Genomic DNA, 9151 nt, shown 5'->3' with positions numbered 1-9151 from the left:
CCAGGATGTCCTGGAGATTGTTATTTTTACGATAGGCCGCGATAATACCGTGGTTGCGTAGCAACCGAGTGTCATTCAAAAGACGAGAAAAGTGGGATTTAATTTGGCGGACCAGAAGTATCGATGACGGAGAATAGGTGGTGATGAAAGGGAGACGAGGACCAACGATGGGCGGTTTGGTGTCCCTAAACATTTTAAAGGATCTGCGAAGAAATGAGCGAGAGTACCCCCTGGTGGCCAAGGCCTTAAATAATACTCTGGTGGCCTCCATAAAGTCAGAACGCCTAGTGCAGATCCTGTCGAATCTAAGTAGTTGAGATTTCAGCAGGCCGGCGTACGTGTGTTTCGGGTGGAAACTGGACTTGTGGAGCAGGGCATGCGTATCGGTGTCCTTAAAAAAGACCTTAACATCCAGCTTAAGCCGGGACGGGAACAGAGGGCCCTTGAAAGTAGTAGTGTCAAGGAAGTCCACCGAGGAGGGGCTAAGGCAGGATTTAAGTGAGATAGAGGGATCGTGGGCGTTCAGAGTAGTGAGGAAATGATTAAAGTCTTCCCCGGAGTGGGGCCAGACTCCCCAGATATCATCGAGATAGCGCAGGTAATAAAGGGGCTTTTTAGAGCACGAGGCAAGGGCCGACATCTCCCACCAGGCCATGAAGATATTTGCATAGGCGGGGGCGAACTTTTTGCCCATGGCCGTGCCCTTGACCTGCAGGAAGGATTCCCCATTGAAAAGGAAGTCGTTGCGAGTAAGATTAATCTCGAGCAACTGCAAGAGTTCCGCGTCGGGCCTGGTAACGTCCGGGAACGAACGGAAAATATTTTCAACAGCACGCAAGCCTTCCGGGATGTCGATGTTGGTGTAAAGGCTGTCCACGTCCATAGGAGGGAGTCGGCGGGGATGTGCATATTATTAATTTTATTTACAAAATCATAGGTGTCCTTAACATAACTGGCGTGCCTTATCGAAAGGGGATTGAGATAAAAATCGATAAATTCTGCTGTGTAGCAGGTTTCACTACTACAATCGGACACGATGGGACGACCCGGAGGGATCTCGTGAGGCCTGCTCCAGAGCGCGGGATCCTTATGGATCTTGGGCAGCATATAGAAAAGTCTAGGTCTGGGTTCGGCGTCGCCCACGAGATAGTTCCGTTGTTTATGGTTAATGAATTTTTTGGCCCAAAGCGAGTCAACGATTTTCACGACCAGAGGGACGGTGTCGGGATAAATAGGGCGCGGTAGTTTGGAGTAGTACGTGGTGTTGTTGAGTTGTCTATAGCCCTCCCACAGATACTGCTCTCTGTCCATAAGGACGACGGCGCTGCCCTTATCGGCGGGTTTGATGACGATGGCGTGATTATTTTTAAGCGAGAAGAGGGCTTCAAACTCCTCCGGAGCGAGGTTGTCCTTAACCCAACCAAAGTGGAAAACGTCACGAAAGAACGATAAATCAGAGCCCTTGGTGGGGATAAAATTAAGACCTCTATCGAGCACCGAAAACTGTGCCGCCGTTAAGACGAAATTTTTACACAGATTTATAACAGATTTGCTCCCCTTGTGCGTGACATCGTGAGCGGGGGTGGCTAGTTTAACAACTGGATCCAGTGATCCAGGAAGAGGCTAGCCGTGGGACGGGTCCAGTGAACACCGTCCCTTTCGGTACTAAAAGAGTTCCTAGACAACGCAGGGATGGAGTTACAATGGGCGACGATGTAACTGTTGAGGCGTCGCAAGTTGTCCTGTTCCCTGTGGGGAAGGGACCTCGAGAAGTTGATCTCGGGCACAAGAATCTGGGCGCGAGGGAAGGCCAACTCGGCCATTTTAATCGCGTTACGGAGGTGTCTAATGGTCGTCTGGTCCGCTTTGTGGGCCCTATCGTTGATACCGAAGGCGAGGATAACCTTGCGAACGTCGGGGGAGATTGCGGTCTTGGCCAAAATGGCCACGGCGTGCCTGAACGTAGCCCCCGGGAAGCTATCTATTTGAAGGCCCGCCCTCTGAAAAGGCGGGAACCTGGCCAGGTTAGAGTCGCCCACAATCAAACATTCCTCTCTGGCCTGGAGCGCCCACTCCTTACATTTCTTGGACGTACTGACATGTCTGGTGGGCCGTCGCGTGGGCGTGTCTGGCGTGACGCCATCGGAGGGTGGGTCGAAGACCAGGCGGCTCCGGACGGATCCCCGTGGCGTGGCGAGGGGGACAACGCCCCGGTCAGCGGACGTCAAGGCATGCCCATTGGGGGGCGTCATGGCAAGAAGCGCGGGCGCCGAAGGAGGAGAAGTAGCGGGGGGCCGCAGGGCAGACCGCCTGGAGGGGCGTAGCGTCCTCTGCTCCCGTGGTGGGTCAGGGGAGGGCTGCGAGCCTGCATGAGAGGGAAAATAAGCGGGAGGGAAGACAGGAACCGGGGGAAGGAGGGAGAGGAGGGAGGAGAGAGGAGGGGCAGGGGGAGGGGGGGCGGTAAGGGGGGAAGGGGGAGGGGGGGTGGGAGAAAAGGAGAAAGGCAGAGAGGAGAAGAGAGAGACAGAGCGGGGCCGGGCCGGAGACAGGACCCCGTCGTCCTCCCGGCGCGGACCCCCGGGGTCATCGGCAGGGCGCACAACACCGGAGGAAGGCACGGCAGGGGGCGAGGGAGGGGGCTGCAGGCCGGACAGTGGTTGGGAACCATCAACCGTCACGCCGTCGTCCAGCTCACGCCTCAAAGCAGCCCGCACGTCATCCAGGGTGGCCTGGCGCAGCCTGGGGCCGAAGTGTCTCCTGGCCCAGGCAGCCGCAATATCAAAGTTTTGATTCCAGGCGGGTTCCGGTAGACGGGACAACGCCAGTGTCTTGTCGACCACCGTGTCACGGTAGTGGTCCCTCAGGATGATCGACGATCAATCAGGGGAAGGTTAAGTTTAAAATAAAACTGTTTACGTTTATATTTTTCTCCTGGTCCTTTAAAAAATGTTTTTATCGATATCGACCGATATGAAACACTTATATCATGATACAGTTTTCAGCCATATTGCCCAGCCCTAGTCCAGAGGCATTTAATTACCAAAGGGCATTAGAGCTGTTTTTCTTAAAGCCCAGCCCTTTGCACCCCGAATTCGGGGTGCAAAGTTTGTAAATAGGGATGATGGGATTAATTATTTATTATTTTATTTTCTAAAAAATAAACTAGTTCAACACAGTTAACCACGTTTGCTTAATTTCTTTGATGGCTCAGATATATGCTCTAGTTGATTTTGTGTTCTCACCATTCGTACCTATACAACCAATGTGTTTATGATTCAATTGTTTACAAGAGCACACAGGTCTTCATAGATCTAGCCTCTTAATGTTGCTTTCAAAGTGCACCAGATTGATGTATTTAACTTTAAAATGCAAAAAAAATTCTTCCGGGGGAGCATGCCCCCGGAACCCCCTAGAGGGTCTGAGATACACCCACCATAGTCTCTCAAAGTCCTGTGGGAAACACTGTATGCGTATATATACAAATACGCACGCACGCACACACACATATATATATATATATATATACACACACACCTACCTAATAAATAATAAATTCAATAACCCAATGTGAAAAATCGAAGTAACACCACAATATCACCAAAAGGAGTTTCAGAGTGGGGGAACGATCACAATCAAAATTTTTTTTTTTTTGGGGCAAAGCCAGACAGGGTTAGGGTTGGGGGGTAGGGGTAAGGGTTGGGGGTAAGGGTTAGGGGTAAGGAAGGGTTGGGGTTAGGGGTAAGGGTTGGGGGTAAGGGTTAGGGGTAAGGAAGGGTTGGGGTTAGGGGTTAGAGTTAGGGGCTAGGGTTAGGTAGTGGTTAAGGTTAGGGATTAGGGTTAGTGGTTAGGGTTAAGATTAGGGTTAGGGTTAGGTGTGAGAAAATGAGTACCACCGGTTAGGGTTAGCGGTGGTGGACAGAGCGGTAAATAGCACTTTTGTGGCTTTTAAGAAATCTGCTTGCTTAGTGCATATTCTCTGGAAACGCAACAGTTGTGACTTGACTAAGCCCGCGTATGTGTGCCTAGGGTGGAAGCTGGTCTTGTAGAGAAGGGCGTGCGTATCGGTTTCTTTAAAGAAGACCCTGACGTCTAATTTCAGGGTCTGGGTGAAATCATGCCCTTTAAAAGTACAGGTGACGAGGAAATCCACAGAGGAGTGGCTAACGGTGGACTTGATTTTGATGGACGCGTTGTGGTTATTAAGGAAGTTGCAGAAAACATCAAAATCATCCCTCGAGTGTGGCCAGATGCCCCAAATGTCGTCCAAATACCTATAATAATGAAGTGTTTTTTTCACACAAGCCAATAGTGCTGAGGTTTCCCACTGGGCCATGAAGAGCCGTCCCCTTAGTTTGTAGAAAGAAATTGCCATCGAATTCAAAATCATTTTGGGTTAAATTTATGTTTAATAGTTGTAGGAGTTCCTTGTCAGGGCGTTTACTGTCCGGAAACTGGTGAAATATGTTTTTTATGGCCTGAATGCCCTCTGGGATGTCGATGTTTGTGTAGAGGCTATCCACATCCATTGTAAATAGAAGGGAGCCCACAGGAATATTAAGTTGTCTGACTTTAGCCACAAAGTCATACGTGTCTTTAATATAGCTGGGGTGCCTAGTCGAGAGGGGATTGAGGTAGAAATCAATATATTCAGCCGTGAAATATGTTTCACTACCGCAGTCTGGGTTAGGGTTAGGGTAGGGGAACTGAGCCCTTCTCCCGAAGGAGACAGGGGGAGCACGGTCCTTCCACCCACGGGAACCCACATATCCCTGGTCTCTCGAGGGGTGATTGCGCTGGCGCCTCCTGCGCACCAGCGTCCGTTCATCAGCCATCTTGGCTGAGAAAAAAATAAATAAAGGATTCTCACAACAAAAGTTCTTTTAAAATGTTTTTATTAAGTGATAAAAAATACTAGGTGTGTCTTTTCAATAACAATCTCTCCAATTGCAAAAATTGCGAAAATAAAAGGTGTGCCAATAACAAAATATTCAATGCTGCAACGTTTCAACCAAAAATGGTCTTCCTCAGGCTGGCACAGAAAAAAAACAGCAGGAGCAAATCAGACATGCTCTCCTGTCGATGCTCAACTGGTTAGGGTTAGGGGTTAACCTGCAGATCTTTATTGAAGAAATTGGGGAAGCTGCTGAGATTTGAGTCCCCAATAATAAGCCACTTCTTCGTCACCCCCAAGTTCCAGTCCAAAAGTTTCCATTGGGTGTTAGGATGTCTGGTCACCGCAAACCTCGGAGGCTCTGGATCAGTGAAGCGGTCAAATGACTCCTCAAAAACATTGTCCTCCGGGGAGAATTCCTGGTGGACTTGAACAACCGGTGCTGGAGCCTGCGCAGCCAAGACTTCAGCTTCAGAAAAAGTATCCAGCAGGGAAAAGAAAGATAAATAACTAAAAATAAATAATAAAAGCAAAAATCAGCCCTCCCAACCCCCGTTTGTTAATAAAAGTGATCAAATATGAGATTCTGTATATGTCTGTCACAGGAACGTAGTCTGGCTGGGCTTAGGTTAGGGTTAGGGATAGGTTAAGGTAAGGGTTGAGGTTAGGGAATAAGGTTAGGTTAGGGTTAGGTAGGGGTTAGGGTCAGGAATAGGTTATGGTTAGGGTTAGGTAAGGGTTAGGGTTAGGGTTAGGCTAGGGTCAGGAATAGGTTATGGTTAGGGTTAGGTAAGGGTTAAGGTTAGGGTTAGGCTAAGGTCAGGAATAGGTTGAGGTTAGGGTTAGGTAAGGGTTAGGGTTAGGCTAGGGTCAGGAATAGGTTAGGGTTAAGGTTAGGTAAGGGTAGGTCTCAGGTTATGGTTAGGGTTGGGTTGAGGTTAGGATTAGGTAAGGGTAGGTCTTAGGTTATGGTTAGGGTTGGGTTGAGGTTAGGATTGAGTAAGAGTTATGATTAGGTTGTGGTAAGGTTGTGGTTAAGGTTAGGCAAAGGTTAGAGTCCGAATTAAGCTTGGGTATGATATAATCTAATGTTTAGGTATTAACCTAGACGTATGGATGTGGCATCTAATATGAGGATCCAATGCCGTTCCCTCCTTCTCCTCTGTTGCAGGGTCCAGGTGAAGTTGCATAATACGTGTCGACAGGGTAATGCCTGTCTCACCCACAAATTGAGTGGGACAGCAGGAACAACAGACCAGATAAACACAGTTGTGTGATTTGGGGGTAAAACTTTGTGTTAGTTCATGCCAAGTATTATTCTTATGGTTCTGAATAAATCTTAGTTTAACAAATTGTGTGTTATGTTCTACAGGAGCCTCATTGCTGTCCAGGGAGGGTAACCTGGCCTGGACCAAGATGTCTTTAAGGTTCTTATTTCTTCTATAGGCTGAGATGACTTTAGACCCAACAAAAGGTACCTGTTGGCCAAGAAGATTAATAAAATTGGACTTAAGTCTAGCACTAAGGGCTGAACCCATGGAGGAATAAGTAATGATTAAGGGAATGGGATTGGTCTGATCCTTCTCCTTCCTATCCAAGAAGGTCTTATAACAGCCTCTAAGGAAAGACCTAGAATAACCCCTGTCTCTAAGAGCCCGGAAAAGTATGTGAACTGCATCATAGAAATCACTCTTCCTAGTGCAAATCCTATTAAAACGTAATATTTGTGATTTCACTAATCCTTTATAAGTGTGTTTTGGATGGAAACTGTTTTTGTAAAGTAAGGCGTGGGTATCTGTCTTTTTAAAGAAGACTTTTATATCGAAAACGGAGGTCAAATGGAATTCAGGGCCTTTATAAATGGTTGTGTCTAAAAAATCAATAGTGGAGTCACTGAGCTCATATGTAAGTTGGATTGATGGGTCGTGGGCATTTAAGATAGACATAAAGTCTTTGAATTCTGTTTCAGAACCTGGCCAGATCCCCCAAATATCATCCAGGTACCGAAGATAATGTAAAGGCTTTAGGTGACATTTGGAAAACACCTCCTCCCAGTTGGCCATAAAATTGTTGGCGTAGGCTGGGGCGAATTTTTTGCCCATTGCTGTTCCCTTAATTTGTAAATGAAATCATTCCTGGTCAAATTAATATCTAATAATTGTAACAGTCGTCTATCAGGTCTCTTTGGATCCGGAAATCGATCGAATAATTTTTTGACACATTGAATGCCCGCAATAATGGGAATATTTGTATAGAGGCTTTTCACATCCATAGAGAATATAAAGCAATTCGATGGTACTATTAATTTTTTGACTATGTTAACAAAGTGGTATGTGTCCTTCACATAGGAGGGGTGTATAATCGAGAGGGGATTAAGAAAGAAATCCAAATATTCAGCTGTAAAATAGGTCTCACTCCCACAATCGGAGACAATTGGTCTGCCCGGGGGGATTTTAAATGGTATCGTCCAAGTGGAGGGGTCCTTATGTATTTTAGGTAATATGTAGAATCGCCTGGGTCTAGGCTCCTCCTCACCGATCAGATATCTCCGTTGTTTGCCATTAATAAATTTGCTCCTGAGAAGTGAGTCTATAATTTGGATAACTAATTTGATCGTGTCTAGATAAATAGGTTTGTCTAATTTATGATAATAAATAGTGTCGTTCAGTTGACGTTCAACCTCCAAGATGTATTGGTCTCTTATCTAATATCACTACCGCTGACCCTTTATCGGCTGGCTTAATCACGATGTGTTTATTCTTTTGGAGTTCTGTTAAAGCTTCCTTTTCCAATTGCGATTGTAGCGCGTTCAAGGAGTGGGCGGAGACAGATTTGGCGTTTGGTCAGCCGGTTCGCTTTATTGCTCAAAAAGCGAACAACAAGTAAATCATATAGTGAAAGAAATTGAACAGTAGGGTCCACAAATACGGTGGCCAGGCTCTCTGCTCTTTGGCCTCTGTCGCTCTGTCCACTCGAGCGTCTGCTGCTCTGTTTTCCCTCCCCCTACTGAAAGGCAAAGCAGACACATAAATACACACTTCCTGATTGGGTCTGATTGCGGACACCTGTCGGCAATCAGACCCAATCGCCCCAGCCGACCTGGTGCTCCATACTCCCCCTACCGGCCAGACTCCGCCCCCCTCCACATACCCCCACCGCCCGACACAGGCCGGGGACCCATCCGGCCGTAGCCTACTCCCCCCCCCCCGGAACGGGAGAGGAAATCAGCCACGACCATCTGCGACCCCGGCCTGTGGGCCACCCGGAAATGAAAGAGCTGCAACGCGAGGTACCACCGGGTGATCCTCGCGTTGGCATCCTTCATCCGGTGGAGCCACTGGAGGGGGGCGTGGTCGGAATAGAGGGTAAACTGGCGACCCAGCAGGTAGTAGCGGAGGGCGCCGACCGCCCATCGGATGGCGAGACACTCCTTCTCGATGGTGCTGTACCGACCCTCCCGGTCCGATAGTTTTCGGCTCAGGTACAGCACCGGTCGGTCGGCCCCCCCCACCTGCTGGGTCAGGACCGCGCCCAACCCCCTATCCGACGCGTCTGCCTGCACGGAGAAAGGGAGAGCAAAATTAGGAGCACACAGGACGGCTTCCCCGCAGAGGGCTGTTTTAATAGCATCAAACGACACCTGACATGGCTCCGACCACTGGACCGTATCTGGGGCCCTCTTCCGGGTGAGGTCGGTCAAGGGGCTGGCCAGGTCGGAGAAGTTTGGGACAAACTGCCGATAGTATCCCGCCAGCCCCAGGAACCGCCTCACCTCTTTCTTGGTCCTGGGGCGGGGGGCGGCAGCGACCGCCGCGGTCTTACCGACCTGCGGCCGGACCTTCCCCCGCCCCAGGTGGAACCCCAGATACTGGATCTCCCTCCGCCCGATCACGCACTTCTTCGGGTTGGCCGTGAGCCCCGCCCGTCTCAGCGACTGAAGGACGGCCGCCACCCGCTGCATATGCTGCCCCCAGTCGTCTCCATAGATGACTATGTCGTCGAGGTAGGCGGCAGCATATGCAGCATGAGGTCACAGCACCCGGTCCATCAGCCGCTGGAACGTGGCTGGGGCCCCGAACAACCCGAACGGAAGTACCTTGAATTGGTACAGACCGAGCGGAGTGGAGAACGCCGTTTTCTCTCGGGCTGCTGGAGACAACGGAATCTGCCAGTAGCCCTTCGTGCAGTCCAGGGTCGTGTAGTAGGTGGCCATGCCAAGCCGGTCCACAAGCACGACGGGGCTGCACCAGTCGCTGTGGG

The sequence above is a fragment of the Micromesistius poutassou genome (assembly GCF_964030765.1).
Source record: "Micromesistius poutassou genome assembly, chromosome: 16".
NCBI lineage: Eukaryota > Metazoa > Chordata > Actinopteri > Gadiformes > Gadidae > Micromesistius > Micromesistius poutassou.
The sequence above is the reverse complement of the archived record's forward strand: the minus strand, read 5'-3'. Positions refer to the sequence as shown.